The following is a 26,250-nucleotide window of genomic DNA, read 5'->3' on the forward strand; positions in this document are numbered from 1 at the left end:
AACTGATGCTTCAAAAAAAGAATTCTCCATTTTAATTCGTCAACTGCAGGCGTGACGCTCACAAGTCGCATAAATTTTAAACGTTAAAACGTATTATTCTTATTATACTTCAGAAAATCCCAAATTTCCTCGGAATATGGGTTTTGTTTGGATGTTTATTTTTCCAATTCCAAATTTGCATACGAGGGAACATTCCTATATTCCCTCTCTATTCCCATATTTGAATCTCTCTCCCTTCTAATCCTCTTTCATTAACAATATCGTCCGTTACTTAGCCTAAATTCAAACATCCGACTCTTGAAACCAGAAATAAGCATCTACCACTAGCCATCGTGGCTCCCTATAGGTTTATTTTTAATAGGCTTTAGATATTGATGCGCTTCAAATAGGAAATTTAGACACAAAAATCAGCAAAAGAGTCGATTTCGTTCTGAAAGTTTCGATCTCGAAGCAGTTTGTGAATATTCACAGAAAAAAGTGCATGATATTCTGACAAAAGTTTATCAAGGCTGGCATGTAGACAGTCATCATCTAATCATCCATCACCAGTGTTAGATCATTCGGAGAAAACGAGATGAAAAAGGCTCTTACCCCTTGGGTTTATGCAACCCTCCTTACTTCGTTGAATTTTTTTGTTTCAGTATACAGGGTGTCCCAGGAGGAAAGGGCAATATTTTGGGAAATAAGTCCTTACAAGCAAAAAAGTCTATATAAACTATGGATCGCGATGTCCTCCTCTTCGAGATATGATATATCGAAATAAAGACCAGGGAATAGAAATATGCTTTTTAATGGGATAATAAGATACAGTCAAGCACCCTGTTGCAATGAAGAGTAGACCTACTACTCATGACGGTACACTTTGAGATGAAACAATCATTAGAATGCTGGCATTTTATGTTAATTTTTTGCTGTATCTCCCATGTAATAACGATATTGCAACACAACTTTCAGTACTGTTGCGATAAGGGGCCGTCCACATATTACGTAACGTTATTTTTGACCAATGTTTACCCCTTCGTCCCTTGTTGTCACACTTCGTAACGCAGAGCTGAACTCCCCCTTGTTACGTAACACTTTTGGATTTTTCTTTTTTCACCAATTTCATATTTTGGGAGTTATTACAGTAAAAAACTAATGCTATATTTAATGGTAGTCATTTTTATTACATAATGCTTGTATTCTGAATATATTTGTAGTGTTTTCCCCCAACAAATCAAAGTAGTATTAGAAAATGGTAGTACCGTAATAATATTTTAACACCATAAGGTTGATTAATTAACCAGTCTTAATTCTTTGAAACTGCCTACTGTCGCTTCCCCGAGGAGATCGCACCCATTCTTTTAGGTCACCGATGATCGGCAAGGAGGAAATGCTGGCGGAAGATGCAGGTGAGACAGGATCTAAAATATTGACATCGACCACTTTTTCAGGGATCCAGGATGCTTCGTGCATTTGAAGTTTGCCAGTGTCGTCAATGCAAAGTTCTCTTCCTCGTCTACCACAGATTCGAAGTGGCTGCACACGTGAAAGAGCAGGGACAATCTTTCAAGCATCTTCTATGAACTTTGAACTTCAGTTTATCCCTTTCTAAATTCTTGTCCTAAATCAGTGCCAGAATGCGAATAAACTCGACTTCTCCAGAAATATTAAAATCCAAAAATGAAAAAATTAGTTCGAGATTAACATTTTACGAATTAAGTTTTAATTATCTTATTTTGATCTGCAAATCATGATTCATTCCTTCGGCAAAAAATATTGTTTTACGAAAAAGAATTTCTTTTTCACATGCGAAACCCTTAGAAGAATAGAATGGATAATGATTCAAATCAAAAGTGTTAAATAATATTCTTAGGAATAGCGATACGAGTGGGAACGTAAGATTCTTTTTAACTGATGGTTACGATCACTAACAACTAACTCCAGAAAAGCGTGTGCCCTAAATGCAATGCTACGATAGCCTCAAAATGGAGTTTTATTATACAGTAATACACAAAGTGTTTATCAGTCATGCTGGTGTCTAGTATATCTTCGAATTCCTTCTGCACGTTTCAATTTATATGGGCTATATTTATGTTCGTAATTTCCCAAAGCAATAAAAATATTTATTTATTTATTATAAGAAAGAAAAGAACTGAATAAAATTATTTGTTTAAAAGATTGCACATAAACTTGAGAGCAAACATAAAAATGACAGAAAAAAAACATGCGTTACGTAACGAAGATGTAAATCCCCTCTCCCTTGTCACACTTTGTAACGCAAGGCCGAACCCCTCCCCCTTGGCACGTTAGGTAATATGTAAACAAACCCCTAAGCCTAGATTGAGTATTGATAACATTCATTTATATCATGACCTTCAGAAATATCAGGGATCAATGTCACATTTTGGAAGAACTGTTCTGAAATTTGTAATTAACTTTCCCGAATACAGGGATACGATTGTTATCATTGAAAAGCCTATTTCCCTGCCTTGGTCTTTATTTTGGTGTATCGATATCTCGCAAACGATACTTAAGTACGTGTACAAGAACCCCAAGGGCATTTTCCAATTCAGAATAAATTGTCCGCGTTCCCAACAGGAGCTTGACTGTATCTTATTATCCCAATGAAAAGCCTCTTTCTCTCCGTTGGTCTTTATTTCGATATATCGATATCTCGAAAAGGAGGCCATCGCGACCCATACTTTAAATAGACTTTTTTTCTTGCAAGGATCCATACTTTCATATCCCAAAATATTGCCCTTTCCTCCTGGGATCCTCAATTAGGATAGGTTTATCTGATTAGGCATTGCAGGATTTTTTATAAATAATTAATTAATTATTACTTTTTTGAAGTTTTTAAATATGTATAAACCTTCCTTGGGAATAGCTTATTTGATTAGTGAAAACCACATCAAAATATGACCAATGGTTCCCGAGATAATCGAGTACGTCATACATAGAAACATACACACAAACGGATCAAACTCGAAAAGGGTCGTGGAAAGTGAATTTGTTTCTATTGGAGGAGCTCCGTTCTGTCTTAAATATCGTCACCAAATTTCTGTCTGGTCTTATCTTCTGAACAACTCTATTCAAGTTCACATTTCGCGTAATCTTATGTTCTTCTATTCAAAAGGAAGCAGTTGAAATCTACAACAACTTCCTGTTTCAACACTGATCACAATAAAAATACAACTCCAACAGATAGCGAGAAATTGATTTTGATATGAATTTGACGTTCCAGAAAAACTACTTCAATCTCCAACTTTATTATTGTATTGAAACTGAGAGACGTGCATCCACCATTTGTGATTTCACTGTTGAATATTGAACTCACTGTTTGAGAGTTATCTGTAGTTTCACAAAGTGAAACGAAACCCAACACTTTAACTTTTGATTAGATTAAATGACACCGTACATTTATTTTTCAATTGTCAATTTCAAGGTACTTGATTCTACAGAATTTTACACACTGTACATACAAATTAAAAACCTCTTTTTAGAAGCGATAAGCCCAGAAAATGGCAGTGAAAAGTGAAGAAAGGAACCGTAAACATGAGAAGTAAACTTGTATCGGAATTCCGGTTGTTTCTCCCATGAATACGTCATGTTTCTGGGTGTTCAAATTCCCACCTGTTTGCAACTTTCGCGTGAAAATCAATAGACGAGTCGAGACGCTCCTCTCCGTGAAACCACACAGTTAGCTTCAGATTTCTCTCGGAAACTCTGACGCAAGAGGTCTCTACAACTCCTCCTGGAATTAATTACTTCTACTAACGACAACAAAATCACAGTGTTTACAATGTATAAAGTCCAATTATAATTTTTACTCTATAACTAAACACATAGATCAATGTAAGAATAAGCACAGAATAAGCAGATCATAACCCAACAGCCGAACATTCCTTTTGATTCATTGAATATTTGGAGTTTTGCGTCTCTTTTCAGCATCCTCCTTATCTATATATACAACAATGGAAGTGACTATGTTTGTATTTAATAACTCTTGAACCATCCTACCGATCTCGATCAAATTTTTAACATAGAAGAGGTTCGGGCCTGGGATGGTTTTTTATCATTTTACTTCGATGGTGCCACTTAGAAAAGTGGGAGGTAGGAAGATATTTAAAAATGATCGAAAATAACTTATATTATGGTCGAATCCATAGTTTTTGGGGTCGCTGAGATGAACAGTGACACTTCCGATGCCGTTTAAATCAAATTTAGACTCACAAATGTATAAATGATTGAAAATGACCGATATTAGTGTCGAATCCATAATTTTCGGAGTCGCTTGCATGAACAGTGATACTTCCGATACCGTTTAAATCAAATTTAGACCCACAAATGTATAAATGATTGAAAATGACTACGGATGGGCACGAGTCGAGCTAAAACTCGACTCGACTCGAAACTCGAAGCGAATTCGAGTCGAGTTTCGAGTCGAGTTGGAGGAAAGTTTTCGAGCCGAGTTCTTGAGTCGAGCTCAAAGATGTCTGTTTCGAGTCGAGTCGAGTTTCAATGAAAACTCGCTCGAACTCGCTCGTGTCCATTCCTAAAAATGACCGATATTAATGTCGAATCCATAGTTTTCGGGGTAGCTGAAATGAACAGTGACACTTCCGATGCCGTTTAAAACCAAATTCAGTTCTTTATGTCCAAAATGAAAGGTATTCTTCCCGTGCGAAGAATGGTATTCTGCAAGTATAAAATAAAATCGTCATCACAGATATTCTGCCATTACTAATACTATTTATTTTATCCCCTGACACAAAGTGGCAAATCTTTTCAAGTACTAGGGTTCTCAATCTAGCAAACAGGTTTAGCCCAATTACTTTATTTCATTGCATTCGTAAACATCTCATTCTTAGTGCATTTTAATAAAATGATCGTTTTTAGTGTTTTAATGACTATCATTTAATTTTTGGTGTTCACTTAATATCCTGAAATATATATATATATATTTACACGTAACTTTCTTATCTTGGAAATACTAAACGATTTCAATTTATTAGCTTGTAGAACGAAATAGTTGTGAAGCATTTATGGAAGACATTAGTTGCTAGAGATGCGCACGAGACGAGTCGAGACAGGATTTTCCTGACAACATTCGAGTCGAGACATGGGTTTTCCAATAGGGAAATATACATTTTTCGAGTCGAGACATCACTTTTACAGCACATTTTCAAGACGAGACAGCCACAAATCTTGTCTCGTGCGCATCCCTATTAGTTGCTAACTTTACTGGTAAATTCGGCACATAGTCTAAAGGACTTTTAGCACCATTGTACTATCCTGCGGTTCTTGCCATCTACTAAAGTAATAACCTAGTTGACAGCGTTGCCTACGAATATGCGCAATCCATCGACATTTGTAATAAGTTAATTAATTAATTTTACAGTAAAACGATAAACGGAAATTATGTGAAAATATTAGGTTGTCATAGGGACTACGCATCTGAACAATATTTGAGAGCTGAAGTTAGTTTGGTACTGCGTAATATTTAAGATGCAAGGTTTGACTCAAACAGAAAAGTAATAGAGACAGTAAAACGTTTTGATGCTTTCAAAATGGTTGTCCAGAAGTGTAAGGAAAACTGCCTGGATTGAAAGGAAACCTAATTTGGAAGTATTAGGAATAGTAAAAAGGAAATGAACAATATTCGAAGTTGATTAATGCATCGTTTGATGTGAATATGTATTTGAAGGGCATGATAGAAGATACAGTGGAAGGGAGACGACAAAGGACAGAAGAATGCTACAATTGCTGGGTGGTTTAAAACCAATAAATCATACACAAAGAATTAAAGGTTAGCTGATAACTCTAATGGATCAAAACATCTCTCCTTGCAGCAGAAATAACACTATTCTTATTATTATTACGTGTAACACACTAAAACGTATGCAATCCAATATCCACTGTACTGTAACTTTTTGAATTTGAGGTTTTTTTTTTTTTTTTTTGCAACACCAAGGCTATAAAGCTTGGGACCTACTATTAGCGTGGGCTGCGAGCCACAACCAGGGATTCAATCTGATGTAATTTGATTGGCACACATACAAACACCATTAATCATCATCAATTCTCATAATATATGCAGTGTTGCCAATGTGTGTGTAATTACACAAAATGTGTGCAATTTTATCCTGTGTGTTCATTTTGTGTGTAATGATAATCTGTGTGCATATTGTGCGTAGCTCGGTAGAATTCAATTTTTGATCATTAATGATTTTTGCGAAGTTCCTTTCAATCAAATATTCATTATTTCCATTTTCTTCCCCCTGAAAATTGCCTTCTAAAAAGTACGAGCGTAACGCCTGACTCCAGGGCGGCGCAATAAAACATGTCTTGCTTTCTTGATACCCAGGCCCGAAACCAACCGCAGAGGTTTGGGGAAGTCATTAATATGTTAGAGGGGGCTAAGTCATTAAAATTCTCTTACAAATATCTAAATTATGTTTTTTTTTTTGTACTGAGATCTAGAGGGGCCACGAAAAGTTATGGGGGGAGTCTGGGCCCCTAGCCCCCTCTGGTTGCGGGCCTGTTGGTACCTCACTTCTTGTGTTTCAGAAGTGGGTGTCATGACCTTTAGCTCACATCCCCAAACGAAGCCGTTTTGTTCAAGTCAGGTAATATGAATGAATGTTGACCCTCGATGTTCACCAAAACATGAGGAGGACGGGGGTAAGAAGTCTTTTTTGTCTTCTCACCCCTTGGCAAGAAAATGCTATTTTGCAAACAAGATGAACGAGAGAGACGGGAGGTCTTTTATTGAGCAAAGGACAAAACTCTAAAAATAAATAAATAAATAAATAAATAAAATAATAAAAGAGAGAGAGAAAGAAAGAAGATAAAGATTCAACACTCTTTCTGTGACAATGGGCGGGAAGAAGGTGGCGGTTTTACTATATTATTATTATTATTATTATTATTATTATTATTATTATTATTATTATTATTATTATTATTATTATTATTATTATTATTATTATTATTATTATTATTATAGTAAATCAAATGCTGAATCTTTGAACAATGGCTGGTCGATGTACTTATAGATATGTACATATACATAGGTAGTTATGTATTGTGCAATTTTGTGTGCGCTGTCTTCTACTTTGTGTGTAAAATTGTGCAATTTGGACGGAAGGTGTGTTTAATTTCGCGTGCTGTGTCTGGCAACACTGAATATATTTCGTTTGCCACTTGTGTTGTCCACGTGAAGAGAAATATAGTTTTCTCGTCTCGTCTGTATTCTCTAAAAGATTTTCTCGTCTCGGCTTCGAGGTTGTCTCGGCTTCGAGGTTGTCTCGTCTCGTTTTGTAAATTTATGTATAATATGTACGTCCTGACTTTTTTCCCCTAAGTTCACCTAGAACTGATCAGAATTTTCCCGCGCAACGATTGGTTCACGAAAGATGTGATATAAAAACATGTAAACTATATTTATTATTGGAGTATATTGTATAATGACCTGTGTATCTATAAATGTTGATAAATATCCTTCATTCTATTTGTACAACCACTTTATCGATTTAAAGCTTTTATACAAATGAATCGTGTAACACTAAAACAGTGTTTGGGATCTAAGACCTCGGGAATTAGTGTTGCTCAAGAGACTTGTGGAATTTATTGTCTCGTCTCGAAGACGAGAGAAAATTGTCATGTTTCTCGTTTCATCCCCAATTCGAAAATATATTTTTTTTTTTGACTCTAGTCTCGGTTTTGAGAGAAGAAATTTCTTGTCTCTAGGGCAACACTACTAGCATTACCAATCTGATATAATTTTCATATTACCATTTCAAACTCCTGCTCACTCAACCTCACACTCATTTTCTGACATTGAGTGTAAATTTCAAGCTTCTGAGCAACGACCTTGATACCGCGAGGAACTTTGGTTCTAAGATTTTCATAAATGGCTTAAATTTCCTCATATTTTATGACTGGATGAATAAAACAGTAATTCATTCACTTCTACTTTCTCTATTGTTCATGTCTTACAAAGATCAATTGAGGCATGTCATAATTTTTTAAGCGTTCGGCTGTCTCTTCGAAATGTAGAAGTCTCCATCTACTCGATTATACCGTTCATCAAGCTCAATCTTCGTTTTTCCCCTTTCCCTTTTATCTTCTCTTGTAATTCCGTTCACGTTCCTAACAATGCAGTTTCTTCTCATATATCCTAACTATTTTGGTTCTGTTTTTCTAACTACGAAGTATTTTCTTTTATATTTTCAAGTTTGTAACACTTTCTCAATTTACCTGTTTCTTCATTCACATCCTTTTTCATATATAATACATATTATTTCTTTTTTTTTTTTTTTTCCACATTCTGTTCCACGGAGGACGAGACTTCGCCCGAATCATTTGACAGTTCTATTTTTCAACAGTTTGTTCAACAATAATCAAAACATGCCTTTTATTTGCCATTCGTACCCTTCATTTTCGTTTATACAGTATAACTGATCTTCACTACTACTAATACTACCTCAGTACCGTAATGTATAGTGATTACAAGGAGTGGTGAGGCTTGACTTAGATTTATCTACTTCATCATCACATAGAAATCGACGGTATGCCAGTCGTCAACCCTCATCTATGCAATGTTGCCAGTGTCGTCTATCACGCTATATGGAGAACATCTGCTAGGGGTAAATTGTTGATGGATTGCAGCTAGATTTCGTTTTGCTTATTTTTATTATTATTATTATAGTGGTTGATTTATATTTTTGCTAATATTGTTGTTATCGTTTATTTCGAATAGTTCTTACCGTTCGAGTTATAGTTTTTTCGCTAGTTCAAAACTTGGCAACATTGTTCGTACATTTGTCATTTTTAACGTTTTCTGATAGACTTATGTTCTGAAGGCAGCTCCACGAATCGCACCGTACCAATATCTGCCGATGCATCACACATGGACCAAAACAGTTTTATGATTGGTGTAGACTTCAGGCTTGACGAGTCGTTTCAGTCACTGTAATTGCCTTTTCTAATGTCTTCCCTCAAGTGTGTCTCCATTGCCGTTCCGTTTAGACATTTATTTTCATCTGATTTTCAGTGCTTTTCCCTACACTTTTCTAATACGATGCCAGTTTTTGCTACAAATCGAGTATAAAAGCAAATATCTTGGAAAACAAATTACATGTTTTGAGAAACAAAATACTGTAGAATAAAACATACTAATCAATACTACATTATAGAAGTTAGTTAAATTATTGGGATTTAGCAAAAAAAAAAATAAAATTTAATTTTAGGCATCTATCAATTTGATAGAAGTGATTGGGCTGAAGAAATTGATATACTCTTAAATTTTCATGAGTAGAGTTTTGAGGAAATCGAAAAGAAAGAGTTTCTTTCTAAAAAAAAAAAAAAAAATGTGATTAGTTAGGTTTCTTAAACTTTTTGCATAAATGGAAGAATGTAGCTGACCATCATAATATATACCTGAATTAAAACTTCACTTAACTGCAAAAACATTTCCTTCAACCGTTTGGTTAACAAGCTCATTCTGTAACGTAACGGCTGGTTTTTAGAAAAAAATGAAATCTCATACAGTCACTTTCTGTTCTTCTTAGTTCTCAGGCTCTAAATTGGGCTTGATATATGAAACACGGTTACGCAGAACACAGCATTCAGAAATCGTATGAATTACGCACATTCTGTGAACCGTTGTTCCAGGGCAGAAGGAAAATTGTTCTTCTTTTGCTCTGTCTTGTGCTACATTACCACCACTGATTTACTTCATAAAAACATTATTTTCATTTATCATTTTTAAAATGGTTAATTATCCGAAATATTCGTGTCGAGCTCCTTCGTGACTAAGCGGCTAGCGTACGCGCCTTTGGTGCTGGAGACCCGAGTTCGATTCCCGGCGGAGATCAAGTGGTTCGGAGTCCACGTTAATCAGTAGGTCCACGTCTCATATCGCTTCGCTACTGAACGGGACATTAAACTCAAAATCAAGTCAAGTCAAGCCGAAATATTCGTGATAAATAATTTAAATTTAAACCTCGAACAACGCACGTGAACGTTTCTGAGAACCAATTAACCGCGCCAAACATGGAACTCCTGTATACTCTATAGATAGAACATTATGACCAGTTACCCAATACCAAGTATGTTCACCTTTGTTTAGCAGGGCAGCAACAATGCGCTTTCACATGGAAACAATCAGACTTTGGTAGGTGCCTCGAGACATGGCGCTCCACATTTGCACGAGTTCAGATCTGACGTTTAATAGCATCCCAAAACTGTTCGATTGCGTTAACATCGTGTGAATTCACCACATACACTTCGAATTAATACAGCTTAACGTTGAGCTTGTGAAAAGGATCATAGTTCTGCTGAAAAATTCCGTCGTCAGCTTCAATATGGCCGACATGAATGAGTGAACCTATTCAGTAATGACTGCTTATAGCTAGGAACCATCATTGTGCCCTCCACACGCACTATTGGCCCATGGATGACCATATCAAAATTCCCCAAATTATAATGGAGCTACCGTTGCCCTGTCGTTATCCTATTGTGTACGACTCGAGCAGCTGTTTCCCTGCAAGACGACGAGTTCTGACTCGGCCATCGATTTGATGGATGCCGTGTCGTGACTGTTCGGATCATGCAACGACCTGACATTGCTGTGTTGTTCAATTACGATGAGCACATACCTATTCTAGTAGTTATCGATGATACTGTGGAGTTAATATTGGTACACGTGCAATATGTCGCCCATATCTAACATTGAACGATGGACCATGTGCTCAGACAAGTCTGTTAAGTCTGCTGTTAATTGTACCAAAGATTGGGCCCTATCCTATTATACCAACTTCGACAGTTTACGACTTCCGACATCCTTAATGGAGTGTGACCACCCCATGTCTTGTGGGTTGGTGCTGATGTCACCATTATTTTCCCAAATTTGAAGGACTTTAACAATGGTAGCTCGCAATGGTTGGAAGGACTTTAACAATGGTTGAGCTACTTCCGAGATGCTTGTTCCCAGTCGTGTGGCCATCACAATCTAGTCCCTCTCAGATATGTTGCCAGCTTTCTCCATTCTACGAACAAGCACTACACTGTCTGATCGAGTGAGATCCTTGTCAACATCAGACGAACGGTTCTTATGTGTCTGTGACTCTTGCACCAAAACATACCGAATGGTCATAATGTTTTGGCTGGTCATTGAATATGAAAAAGGCCTATAACAGTTAACGACAAGTGAACTCTATCATTTTGTTTTATTTTAATGTTATTGTAGACAAATATCAAACAGATATGCGAAAAGAAATAGGCTTTACAGATATAAAAAAACTAAACATGTACAGTAACAGGGGGAATTAATGACGTCGTAACCGTAGAACTTGTGTTAACAGTTTCAATTGATATTCAGTTCGTTCGCAAGACTATATAATGTACAGAGGCTAGTCTTTGCACCATTTTACAGCGACAAACACTGTCAAATAATCCCATTTCATAAAGCATTTTATCTTCGTCCCCAGCGAATGCTCACTTCTTAGTGCGTGAAGTTAAAACACAAGTTTTACTATCTCCGAGGGTATGTGACGGTCATCTATGCTTTTAAAATCTCCTTTATTTATGTGTGTTTCCTCCTTTCACCGGAAACATTGTTTCATTTTTATAGGACACTTAACATTTCGAAAGGCTCCATTCGATGGCAACTGTTTCGCGATTCCAACCAAGACGAAGTCATAAGATTTGCTGATGTTCGCGAATGTTCTCATAAAGCTCATACGACCTCAATTCTGTTAATATCCATCTCTCTTCCTCTTTCTTTTGCAACGATCTTCCCGACTGAATACGATGAAATATCTGTCATTCCGGAGGCGTTTTAAAATAGGACGAAGCAATATCAAATAATAAATTGAAAAACTTATACACCTTTCACAGTAACTTTTAAACAATTGAGTTTCATTTCGCGAATTACGATTCACTTTCACAATACAGACATATAATCAGGGGCCGACCAGGCCAAATTTTCACCCGGTCAAAGTGACTTTTTGGCGCCCTCCCCCCTAGTACTAGCCTATATTTTACATTTTATCATAGTGTTTTTAATATTTTAAACCCACATTTCAAAAGACATTAATTACCTAAGAAAACTTCACAAAGAATATGGCCCACTATAAACAATACCAACTCCCCCCCCCCTGACAGTTTGGTTTATTGGCTAGCACGCCTGCCTCCTGTGGTCCAATTCCAATTCCCGGTAGGTTACTGTTGAACGATAAAAGTGGTTCGGATTCCACTATAATCAGTCAGTAAACTCAAGCAAACAAACAAACAATTCTTACTCCACCTCCACTCTTTATTCTACATGCAATGTTTCCATTTGTCGATACAGTCCCCTTAGTACTATGAAACTCTCTTCTTGCATGGTGAAATGGAAAAAGATTTTATAATTGCCGCTACTTTACAAGAATATAAACCCAAAAAGTCAGTAGAAAACACATTATAAAATTTACTTTTTGAGCCCCTCTGACTCTAGTGTCCCGGGCAGTCGCCCAGGTTGCCAGCCCTTTGGTCCGCCCCTGCATATAATATTGAACTGAGAAGTAGTACGGGGACATCTGGCTCAGTGGAAGGCACTCGCCTCTAGTGCGAAGGGTTCCTAGCTCGATCCCAATTGATCATGTAAGTTTGTGCTGAACATCATTGTGTTTGTGAGTATCTTCAAGGTTCTCCCGTTTCCTTCAACATTTTTATTTCACTGATTCATTCATAATAATTTACTTTCAATAATAACCACGACTCTAAAGGGCATAATATTAGGTGGCTCTACTCAGGGACGTACGCAGGGATTAGGTCCTGGGGGTCTGGACTCCCCTGAAATTTTGACTTCTGTGTAAATATAGCCTAATTGTAGGGGCAATTTGAGGAATTTTAATATACAATACCCTCATATTAAGTTTGGACCCCTCCCGAAATAAATTCCTACGTACGCTGCTGACTCTACTACTTCCGATTTCAAGAAAAGAATAAAGTTACTTCCGGTTGCAGTCATATTAATCAAGATGGAAGTCAGTTTGTTTCTGATTCTATCACGAAAAAAAAAACGGTTTAAACCTTTAAAATGATCTTTTGAAGATAGTACCTACCTGAAAGTGCGTTTACAATATGAATTCGATTAAAATGTTTATCCTAAATGTCCAAGAGGGAGTTAAAAATAAATTTCTTGCAAAAGTATAGGCATAGTATCTCACGAACCATTCACATTACAAAGATAAAACTCGGAATAAAAACCTCTCATAAAAAATAATTGAATACGTCTCCCAGCGTTTCGTAAACTTCGATCTTAAGGAAAGTACCGAAAATGAGAAACCAATTGAACCGTTTATGCAATGAAACCTTTGAGTTTTACGTCACATGTATTTCTATATGTCGGCTAGGCTAAAGGAGACGGTGACGATGAGAAATGAATGCAATGGTGGGATGAATAAAGTGAGATAAAACAGGAGAACCCCGAGAAACCCACCCATACACTGTTTGTACACCACAAAGCTTACTTGGCGCGAGCTGGGATCGAACCAGGAGTTCCACACATGAGAAGTGAACGCTCTACCACTGAGCCACCGCAGCTCAATAAAAATGAGTTGTAGATCATAGTTAGCACTTATTTTAACCTGACTTTTTATCTTTAGACTTTCACTTAAATGAGTATTTTGTAGCGAACATGCAGCCAGAATGGGCAAAATTATAAGTTTATTTTAAAAACACCTTTTATTATTAAGAAATTAACATTTCTTGTTTGGAACTGTGAGCATCCTTTGCGATTCCAGAATAGACTGTTATTCCGGAAATAGGGACACGGATGTCACGGTAACACACTTTCGCCGACTTAAAATAAAAACCCATATGAGTAAACTAGGATGCTTATCCATATATAAGCTCAATTTTAGAAAGTTTACTTGTCCAATTCAACACGAGTGAATAGAATGTCAACGCCGTCGCTCTGTGCGCCGAAAGAAAGGACGCGACGCCAATACTTCGGTGATGTAGCATCTAGCACCAGAGGTCCAAGTAGCTGATCCGGCCTACGTCCAAGCGTCCAGAAACCTCCCTGCCTGAGACGACCTCCAGGAAGGACTTCACAGACCCAGTCCAGCTCCGCCGAGGTTGACGACGAGGACAGCCGCCAGCCAAGTTCGAACCCTGGACCAGAAGGTTCCAAGACGAGTAGCGAGGCCCAGCGAGTCTACGAGGCGACGCCACAAAAGAAGAAGAAGAGTAAAAGTTTCCCGGCGGGTTTGAACCAAGGACCTCGACAACCGAGTACAAGTGCCTAGTGCGTCGTATGAGTTCCAATAACAACAGTGTCAACAGTTAGCCCAGTTCATTGGACAGCATCCAGCCGAGAGATACATGAGTAAGCAAAATCATATTTTGATTTGTTTCTCAAAGAGGTTCATTTGAGGAAAAAGGAAGCTAATATTCTATTCCCACACATAGCCTTGCATGGGCATGTTTTAATTCATTTGTCTCAATTTGGTTAGCTTTCAGCTAACGAGACACCCGGTCATAAACCGAGACCCTTCAGGTCAATGTGTAGACCGGTCTAGTTAGAAATTTAAATTATCCCCTTTTAGAACTCCGGATCTTTCATCTCATTCATTCATCTTTTCATCATCACCTATTTTGTAATAAAATATAAAATCTAATTTCCAATCTTTCATTTACGTGACATATTATCTAACCACTGTACCCTTGTAATTTTAAGGGGAGGAGGAATTCAAATATTTTCCGTAGAACTATCCTTGTCGCACGAAGAACACGCATTTCAACTAGTAGAATGATAAAGGCAGAGGAGAAACCTGTCTTTCGGGTTCAGCATTTATATAAAAAGATTTTAGCATAGTTAAAAAATAGAAACAAATGAGTCTGAAACTACGATAGACTTCCAAACTCTACGAATCCAATACTTACACTGACATGCAAGCGGTCCCGGATTCGATTCTCTGTGGGGACACTCGGTAGTAAAAGTGTAAAAGCATTTTCAAGCCATAAGGTTTTCCTCATTCACACCAGGCAAATGCCGGGATGGTACCTAATATAATAGTAACAGGTCGCTTCCTTCCTTCCCTTTCCTCGGATAATGTGACCTCCGAGAGACGTCATCCCTCACGTGACTAGCTAACTGGCCATAGATGCCGAAAGTCTAGAAATCTAATTCCTAATCCTAATCCTGAAGTAGGTCTAATACAGCTACAATTTCTGGTTGAATAGAAGGATGAGATCAAACATAGACCACGTTCCTCAGACGCTGAATCCATATCACTCAGCATCTCTTACAGTTTTCTCTCTACGCAGATCAATATGACAACCGGAAGTAGTAGTAAATTTCAACCACTTCCGGTTTCAGTAGAAACATAAAGGTGGAAATGGAATTTACTCTTAAGACCCAGAATCAATTTAGGAAAACCGGTTCTCGTTGTCTATTAATGTTTATGTTCTATGAGAAATAACGAAACCGGAAGGGGTTAATTTCTACCACTTGCAATTTGAATAGAAATTTAATGGAGGAGACAGGATCTATTGTGGTAAAGCTAAATCGATTCCAGAAAACAGCATGTTCGTTAGTGGCGGATCTAGGCTAGGACCTGGGGAGATCTAGGCCCCCCCTCAGTTTTTTGGGTGACTAGATCCACTTTTACCCCTGATATGCACAGAAAGTATGTCCTGAAAGTAAGGAGACAAAAACGTGACGTTTCGCGCACGTGCACTTGATCATTAAACCGAAAAAGGTGGGGAAAAGTTCAGCTTTACGACGCGATAGAGTTCACCTTGCTGCAAACAGTCGAAGTGAGTGGACAAGTTACACAGTGTACCCTTGTTTCTTCGCTGAAACGATCTTTGAAGCAGCACTAGGCCTACGAGGTGAAGTTTTGGGTTAAACTGAGACATTGCACATGATCAAGACAACATCTGGCAATGATGTACTGTGTAGATTGCGAGTGTTCAAATGACAAAAAAGCCTTTACAAATGCCGGGAAGATGTCCAGACGAGGTACGTAGGCGGCGGTTACGGACGTTAATATTAATTGCGTGTGTGTGTGTGATCGACATCGGTATGATTGCAGAAGAGTTATGGATTCCGAAAACGCAGGTTTATAAAATTGTAACTGAACATTTGAAAATGTGTTCGCTGTCAGGAAGGTTTTGACCGAAAAATTCATAACCACTTTCCCCAGCCATCATACAACCCCAACCTTCCTCCATGTTTCTTCTTCTTATATCTGAGGACGAAAAGCGCATTGAAAGGACAGCATGGAATACGTCCAAAGGGCCGCGACGAAGATGCCTTTCGTGTTTCCTGAAAAAGACTTCCGAGACGCATACAAAAAGTAGGAAAATCTTTGGGCCCGGAGAGTCGATGCCGAAGATTCTTATTTTCAAGAATACCGGTACTAGGCGTATTGGAAGATTTCACCAAATAAGTTTAGTAAAAAGTCACGTGTTGTCTCGATTTTTGAAGAAGGTTTTCTTGTTTCGTCTCGATTCTCGAGATTAGGGATGCGCACGAGACGAGTCGAGACAGAATTTTCCTGACAAAATTCGAGTCGAGACACGGCTCTTCCAATAGAGTAATATACATTTTTCGAGTCGAGACATCACTTTTACAGCACATTTTCGAGGCGAGACAGCCACAAATCTTGTCTCGTGCGCATCCCTACTCGAAATACTTAACTGACGTCTCGTTTTGTGAATTTGTACACAAATTTTAAGCCCTAACTTTTTTCTTAATTTAGAAGTTATTAGAATCCTTCTGCGCCATAAAAAGTGTAATATAACAACATTCAAACTATATTAATTGTTGGAGTATGTTGTGTAATTACTTGTTTATGTTTAAACGTTGATAAATGCTCTTAATTGTGTTTGTAGAATCACTTTATCAATTTATAGTGTTCATATTACAGGGTGTCTACTAAAATTCCAAAGTGAAATTCCATGACTTTTTTGTGATCTTTTCTTTACTAAACCATAAAATTTCGTAATATTCTCCAGAGTGAACTTGGGTGTGAATTAGGACAAATTTTCATGCATGCGTTAGAAGCGTGCTTTGCTTGCTGTTTGGTAACGTCTAAAGCCGACCATAGACATTTTTGGTAGTGAATTTTGACATTTTATAGAACAAATATTTTCAGTCTGTACAGATTTAAAAAAATCGTGACCCAAAAGCTAAATTTCGTGACATTTTCTTGACTTTCATGACCGTTTTCTGATTTCGTGACTTTTTCATGACTTTCGTGACTTTCATGACTGATAGACACCCTGTATTAAGAATCATACAACAGTAAAACATTGTTTGAGATCTAAGACTTGAGTGAAATAGTGTTGCTCACAGGAATAAATGTATAGTCATGTCCAAAATTATTGTCCCATGTCTATAAATATGTTATTGTAGGAATATAATTTGATAACGAATTCGTCCGATATTTTTAATAATGTTAGTACCTGTATAATCGGCAAAGACGTGTATGTGGCAAATTTCATGTCAAAAGAGCTGTAAATAAGAACAATAAAACGAAAATAAAACTGTCTTTCCATTTAGCAACATTTTGTTTTATTCATTCTAATTTTCGTACTTATAATTATTTTCCTATGAAATTTATACACAAATATACATTTCCCGACTATATACATAGTATCAGTATTAAAAGTACTCTGCAAAATCTTTATTAAATTATATTCTTACAAGAAGACAGTTATAGATATGCGACAATCATTTTGGACATGAGTGTACTTCTGGTTTCGACCCCCGTTTTAATTTCGATACAAGAAGAGAAATATGTTTTCTCGTGAGCAACACTAGTAAAGACAATGATGTAAAAAGCATTGATTTAATGTAATCACGGCTTGAGATGGAGATGCCAAAGTCAGCATTTTCATTAAAATTTCTTTATTTTGAAACATGAATTAAAGTTTATTGGCGGCTCAAAGAAAGTAATCTGGAATTTAATACTTTCAGCTTCCTCCAATTTGGACAATTTGTACTTCATTGAAGAGCATAACAAAGATATTGGTAGGCCTATATTCGAGAAAGCTAAGCGAGGCCAGAAGAAAATTATTATTATTATTATTATTATTATTATTATTATTATTATTATTATTATTATTATTATTATTATTATTATTATTATTATTATTATTATTATTATTATTATTACACAGAGAAAAACTCATGTGGCATAGTAAACAACGTAGGTTATATGGGTGAATCCTGTAGTTTTTGGACTTAAAGAGTCTTCATTCCGGCGAAATTAAAATACCGCTAATTTTACAGTAATTATGTGATATCTTCAAATAGATACAAGATAATTGAAATATGGAACAAGAGCGCCCTAGACAATATTATTTTGCGTGAGGTACCGTTATCACAAGTCACCTAGTGGCTTTCCGTTTTCAGCCGTTTAGAAACGCGAAAATAAATGCTGATTTTCAAAATGTCTCGAAATCGAAAGCAGATAAGTGAGTCGTGATAACGGTATCTCAGGAAAAATAATATTGTCTAGCGAGCTCTTGTTCCACATTTCGATTATATTTTATCTATTTGAAGATATCACATAATTACTGCAAAATTAGCGGTATTTTAATTTCGCCGGGATGAAGAATCTTAACGTACAACTATATTTAACATCTTGCAGCAAACGTATAACTGAAAACGTATATTTTATGCGTACTTTTTGTATAAGTCTTCCGAATAAACATACTTTCCGTACGAAAGAAAGAACTATATAGACGATCAGGATCTCACATACAAATGGACGTATATCTATAACATATAGCTGAAGTATATAACATACGTATACGTATGTAATATACGGTAGACTGTTAGATATCAGAGATCCTGCAGCGGCATGTTATAACATTTAAGCGTCTGAAATCCAGTACGTATCTAGTATATTTATAGCGTATGCTTCGTACATATTTCCGTCGTAAACATACGGATCCCGTATATTTGTACAATATAGCGCTGTCCGGATAACGGATTTTTTTTCAGTTTATTATTATAGCTCAATGTCCCACGATTATGGATCGAGGTTAAGAAAGGCGATGATGATGAGATAGATGATAATATTGGAATGATGAAAGCGGAAGGAAACGGAAGAACACCGAGAAAACCTACACACATTACAAAATTCACTTGGTGGGATCTAGTATCGCACCAAGGACTCTGACGCGCTAAAAGTAAGTACCCTACCATTGAGTCACCGCGGCCCCAAGGAAATTGTTAAGTATGCAAGCACAGTCTCCTAGGATTCTGTAATACAGTAGGATTCTTGGTAGATAGTAGTAGACTATAGTATTTTTTTTTAGTTTTACAAGGACAGTAAATAGTAAAGATCTATGCCGTGATCAGAAATCGAACCCACGACAAACAAGGTTTGCAATCGCCAGTCTGATTTCTTACACAACTAGATCCCCCAGCCAGAAAAAACGTATGTTGTGTACCCTTCAATTAAATACAATAAAATAACCAAGAGCAATACAATAAAATTTGAAATTACTACGAAGGAATGAAACCCAAAACTCTCCTGATTTCGAAGTAAGAAGTTAACCACTAATGCCGACCCTCGTAATAATGACTGTCGATAAGAATTTTATTGGTAACTTCAGAAACCATGTGTGTCCCAGTTTAAATTTTGTCAGAAGAGCAATATGGTGCATAAACTTTCTAAACCTGATTTTACGGGTCTCCTTGTGTTGTTGATCAACAATAAGTTGTGTTGTTGATATGTTTCTCATTCTGAATAATAAGTCTTCAATTCAATTATGATTTCATCGGTTTAGATCACGAAGTAAGCAAGAACGAAGACCATCTCAAAAACTATGGTTAGTTTACTAATTAATATTTTTTTTATGTTTTCTAGAAAATTACTCAATACAAAGAAATTATAATATTATTCTTTTATTCTTGGAGCTATTAGGGGAAAAAATGGGTCTGGGACTGATATGCTCTTAAGACTTGAATTTACAAATCATAAACTGCTACAGAGACGCTAATGTTAGTTTGTTTTACACAAATAATTTCGGTTATTATGTCGCAAATAGGTGTCACCAGCTTTTGTCAACATAAAGCTACCTTGTGGATCAGGCACGTAGCCAGGATTTCGCAATAGGGGGGGTCCGTGACGAAATACTGTGGTTGTCATACCAGGGGCTCGATCATTCTAAGCTATTTTAGTAGCAACATATATTCGTTGGTTTAGCAAGGATTTTGTAATGGGGGGGGGACGTGACATGAAACAATTTGGCTACACACCAGGAGATCAATCAATCTAAACTATTTTACTGGCAACATACCCATATTGGTTTGTTCCGACAATAAAATGAGGATATGTAAGTAATTATTTTAATTAAAAAAAAATATGAAGAAATCTTGAGTAAAAGAACATAAAAAAAAGTATTGAAAACGATAGTCTTCCGAGGTAATTTGAACTCGGTTTTACTGTCTTCTTTCTTCTTCTTTTTCTTATCTTCGTTTAATGCCGTCAAGGATAGCAACGAGATCTCTTTCGGGGGTAAAGACATCCTATAAAAACGATTAGTGTTGCCGCGAAATTCAAAATGGCTCATATTATTGGTGATTCTGAGCATTTCTTAAGTTCTACCTGAGAGTCTATCTAATCGAACCGGTTTATCGATCGTCATTTGTTGTCCATAGGATTAGCATGGAGCTAGACGGAATTCGGAATGCTTCGTCAGAATAATATCCATTTTTAACTTGACCCTCCTCCCCCGTTTCCGCCACACAAAGCTCCTCATAAGAAAGAGTAACCCAACGCTTGGTGTACTTTATATTTTTGACGTTGATTCAACTTTTTCTCGTTTCTTTTTGTTTTATCCTTCCTTAATATTTTTCATTTCTGGATCCGAAGGGGGGGGGGGTCCGGACCCCCCGGACCCACCCCTTGGCTACGTGCCTGTTGTGGATATATGGTTATCGTACGAACCGGGTTCGATTTTCGGTATTAGCTCATTTTGCTCGGATTAAGTTAAGCCGAAGAACAACATCTCATACAGTGTCAATGCTAAGAGGGATGTTAAAACTCCAAACCAAACGATTAATCAATCTCGACACGAATTTCAAACCTTTATACATATTATAGTATACTATATACCACTGGCTTTACAGAATTTTCATCAAGTGTGTGAAATACACAAGTTCATATTAAATAATATTTGAAATAATATAATAATAATAATAATAATAATAATAATAATAATAATAATAATAATAATAATAATAATAATAATAATAATAATAATAATAATAATAATACATGTAGCAATACCATTGACTCATAATATACGTACAACATTCAGTACGAAAATAAGCAAATATAAAGACCTAACTGACGAAATCAAAAAGTTATGGAACTGTCAGAAAGTTACAGTAAGACCAATCATTATCCCAGTTACAGCAATTGTCCCTAAAAGTACTGGGAAACAACTTGAGCAGATAAACACAAAACGTCTCCTAACAAATCTACAAAAGTCAGTAATATTAGGCACCTGTCATATGGTCAGGAAGTTCTTTGGAGAAGAAGAACTCTTGAAATAATCTGCACTTGCCAGAGACACCCTTCAGATTATTAAGCTGAAGCCGGTCTAAACCGAGATACAGCATTAATAATAATAATAGCACTTAATAATATATGTCTTAATAATATATCTGGCATGTCACCATTTTTACATAATAATTAATGAGCTTGATTTGAGAGAGGTTAACTATTAAATTTAGACATTTAATAGTTTTCAAAGTAGGAATTGCTAATATTGCTTCCAAGATAGATAACTGTTTCTGAGTGTATACTTCTTTCAAGATAATTTGAACCATTTTTGAGAAATCGCACAAAGAACGTTTTGTCTTATTTTAGAGTTGGGAAGCGACTCTTTTATCTGTTTCCATACATTTTCCGGGCTCGTATAAATCATTTCACAAGAAGTTAAATAGTATCAAAATATTTACATTATTACACTTCCATATTAAACTTCATTTCAAGTTAAGGTGCTACATGAATTATTAATAGAAAAAGTAATAAATTAACTAAACATATTTGTAGTGAATGTTTTCTAGGCAAGATTTTCTAGGAAATTCATCAGAACAATCGTTTGGCATTTATATGACTTTAATGCTTTTCCAATTTTCTCTTTTGTTTTTTAAGGCTGATTCTAAAAGACACTGGAGGAGATCTTCGTTTCCCAAATTATGTAATCTTAAGCGTAAAGTTTATAATGGTAACTACTGCTCAAATATCACAACCAAATTACAAAAGCAACAGCTTTCAATGATCTTGCTTCATCGTGGATAAATGGTCTGAGTTTCTTCTTTGGCACAGGATCGATGGGTTCGATTCCAACTGTAAACGCTTGTGTTTCGTGCTCCACGTTAAAATGTACGTTCACGTATCATTTAGACTTCCAACCGAAAAACGGATGTTAAAATCTAAACAAATAAATAAATAAAATGAATGAAATTATTAGCTTAATTTGATAAAAATTATCAAATTTATTTTTAAGGAGAAATAAAAAATCCTTAGAATTAACAAGAAACAATTTTATGATGAGGTTTCTCTCGGAATAGTAAGCAATTGATTCTTCAGCACTTTTCTCAATCCAGTCTATAGAAATGGTGTTAATGAATGTTCCAAGACTTATTCCTTCAATTCTAATAGTATTTAACATTTTTTTTATTATTCAGCAATGCCATTAGTTATATATATATATAATTCAATAAATTGGTTCATTAAAATTTTAAAAATAAATAGGGTCTATTAGAAGTCAAAGGAAATAAATAATGTTATCTTTGTAACATAATATAAAAATAAATTATTAAAGCATCAATCATAATATAGCCAGAGATGTAAAAAATTGTAATTTTTCTTTACAATATTTATTTTTTTGTAATTTGGGGAAGCATGCAAATTCCGTTTTAGTTACGGAAAAGATCTTATTTTTTCGTTTAAAATATATGAAATATTGGAGAGACAGACTTACCTGAAAAGCACCAGGGAGTTTATTTTGACGACTTGTAGAACAAACAGGCGACAGAAACACGATTTTTTTATAAATCGATCGGAATAATGGAAATATGTAATTTTAATAAATTCTTATATTTATGTTGTGTGTTAATCGTACATGTTGCGAAAATATGTAAAAACAACTAATTGTGCCGACGTCTTTTCGTAGAGAAACAACCGTCATACAACAGCGTACAACATGCATTATCATCGGATGCACTTCTCCCCCTCCCCTCCTCCCCGCAGCAAGCAACACAGAAACGGACGAGGGATCATCCTGGTTGCGCGCCACTTTCTCGGAAGCTGTTTCCGCGCGCGCCATGATTGTATTGTATTCCTCCGCGCGTTGGGGGGCGAGGCTGCCAGCTCCACGCCCCGCCCTCAAGGAGCTTCTCTCTCAGCCAATCAACGACCAGTCGTGTTTTGGCCTACGGAGATGTACAAGGGAGACACATCATACATCAGTTCACTTCCTCCGGTTAACGGTCGCCTTTCGCCATATCCTTGTCTTCTTTCTTCTCGGTCCATTTCGACTGATCTTTCTATTTTATTTTTTTTTTTATTTCCTTTGGAGTTGGCGTGAAGTAAGTCGCTTCCAAGGTTTGTGTTAAGTATTGAGGCTCTCTGTCTCTCTCTCCGGCCTTTTATAAACAGATTCATCTCCCCATCTTTTGATAGGTCCTTATTCGAGGAGGTTTCTTTTGAAGAAGGGATGAAATATTAGAGGACTTTTTGCTGCCGGAGTTGGTGGTCAAAATGGCCGTCAAAACTGTCTGGAGACTTTTCCTCTTCTCGTTCTTAGAACTTTATGTAACTTCACGAACTGAGGATAAGATTGATCCATACAGCATGCAGAACTAAACCTGGCACATTTTCCGCTAGTGGAGACAACTTGAAGTGACTAAAACTCGTAGCAGCTGCACGCTAAAAGTTAAAGCTTCTTTTTAAGTGTGATTGCGCTGGAAAAAAGAATAACGTAACTTTTTAAACTTGAATATATCTACTTTCTATATAATAATAACAATCATTATTTTACTTCTTCTCTTTCTTCTTCTTTTTTTGTTACTTCTCATTCAAATAAATTCATCTTCAAAATGAAGATTCATATTTGATTTGGTTTGAGTTTAGCGTCCCTTTCAGCAGCAAGGCTATATGAGACGTGGACCTACCTACAGCTTAAAGTGAGATTCTACAACATAAGCTCCAGCTGGGACCGAACCTAGGTGTCCCACGCTAAAGATGTATACGCTAACCGCTTATCCACGAGGGAACTCTGAAGATTCATAAATCCCGAATGTAGCTTATTTGAAGATTCTCATTCACAATCGCCCTTTTGGTTTATGTAATTACTTATTTTTAAATAAGTTATCGAGAGGACACAATGTACTGGTTAGAGATCCAGCTTTCCAATAGGGAAGCCCTTGGTTCGTACCCGGTGCCCAACCATTCTGACAGGTTTTTCCTCATTCCCACCAGCCGAATGCCGACTATTGAAACTATCCAACTTCCTTCTTCTTCGATTGTTATTGTTTTATTCCCAGTAATGATTTCAGGCAATTTCTCCCGACGGCAACTTCAATACACAGTCGGTAAACTAATATATTTCGAAAATGCTGGCAACCCTTGTTGAGCACTGTCGAGATTTGTTTCAGTGTTGCGGATCAACTCAACGGATAACGGCGACTTTAACTTGGGCTATCCATATAGCACTTAAAATCTATAACATTCCCTAGCTTCTATGCAACCTGCACAGTATCAAAGAAATGCTAAAAGGTTATACACAGAAGTGACTATTCATTATATGCCATACTGGAATCACGTGTAGAATCTGATCTTCTTTACTTTACACTGTAGATATTCTTTACTATCTTTAGCAGATTTTATTGTAAATTACTGTTAATGATTCAAGCATAAATACGCTTTCGAGGTTATATCTGGAAGTTGGCTAAGGGTAAAGACATACCTAAGAGACCTCGCAACGGAGGTCGAGGTTTAAGTCCCGGTCGCTACTTCGATACTGGCACAAACACATGGATTTAAATGCGTGAGCGCATCATGCCAAAGATGCACGCTACATCGTGACCTATAGGTCGACCGCGAGGGTGAACTAGTGGTCTCGATTATAAACGACCGAGTTTGTTTTTACATCAATGTTCAGCGGAAGCATCGCTGTGGCTCGTGTTCTCATTGGTTCTTCCTGAAGCGCTACACGGAATAAAGTCTTCATTTGTTTAGAATTTCGTCTGCAGATGATTGTGTGTCTATGCTTGAGAGCTTTTGCTGCACTATTAAATTTGATTATGAAAGACATTAAATAGAACTAGTAAGGAATGTTCCAGCAATATGGGATAAGAAACATCATAATAGGCACGGTAAATAGAGAATAGAAAAAATAGCAACTGAAATAGGATATTATATAAGGCAGTGGCGGTTACAGGGAGAGGGCTTTCGGGCTGAAGTCCGTAAATTACGGAATTTCTAAAGAAAAAAAGAAGCTACTGTTAATCATATCTATGCTTTAAAACTCCAAGCTCCCCCCCTCCCGAATTCCGAGATTAATAAAAAAGGGTGTATTCTAAATTCGTTACTACATATAAGGTAAAGAAATACCTGTAAAGACAGGCAAGTATCCATAGGGAGGAAACGTCGAATAATGGAATTGCAGTGACGAAACTTCATTTGTTGAAGTTAATACCCCCTCAACCTCGAAACCTGAAGACATTTTTTTTTGTTTTTTTTTTTTTAATTTTACTGGGAAATGATCTCTCGCCTGAATGCTGAAAGAGGGCATTTCTTCACAGAAAATTGAAAAAAAATGTAAAAGTCTTTGATTTATTGATAGAGATGGACAAGAGATGAGACTTAAATATTTTTGCGAAAGAAGAGACGAGAGTTTGGTATTTCTCATATCTCGTCTCGCGTCCATCCCTATTTATAAACTGTTTGGTCCTTTCAATTTCAAAATGTGGTTTCAAAGTGATTTTTATACACTGACGGAATAATTTCACACGCGTCACAATAATGTTTGTCCTCAAACAGAAGAACGAGAGTGCGACCTTCTCGCTACATGCGTTCTTCATCCATCGCGACCTAGACATCGAGGTAGCGACCGCGACAGTAGCGTAGGGAAGGGGGGGACCGGGCCCCCCCACCAAAGAGGTCTGACAATGTACTTTGGTACTTTGATGTTTGCAATGTTTTATATATTTTTATGTTTATATATTTTTTATTT

At 36.6% G+C, this 26,250-nt stretch overlaps 1 protein-coding gene across 3 annotated transcripts in view; it reads right to left on the bottom strand.

The window, feature by feature from the left end:
• LOC145689825 (LIM homeobox transcription factor 1-beta) overlaps nucleotides 1-23,293 on the bottom strand; it is a 140,151-nt gene extending 116,858 nt beyond the window's left edge. For 2 of the 3 annotated variants that reach the window (XM_081764037.1, XM_081764039.1), the window contains exon 1: nucleotides 22,996-23,291. The gene's annotated coding sequence lies outside the window, so the exon portion shown is untranslated. Of the gene's footprint in view, nucleotides 1-22,995 lie in introns of all 3 variants that reach the window. The other variant, XM_081764038.1, reaches the window with a different exon arrangement.
• Between the last annotated feature and the right edge of the window lie 2,957 nt (nucleotides 23,294-26,250).

This window comes from Thermobia domestica, chromosome 7 (genome assembly GCF_964235325.1).
Source record: "Thermobia domestica chromosome 7, izTheDome1.hap1.1, whole genome shotgun sequence".
Taxonomy (NCBI): Eukaryota; Metazoa; Arthropoda; class Insecta; order Zygentoma; family Lepismatidae; genus Thermobia; species Thermobia domestica.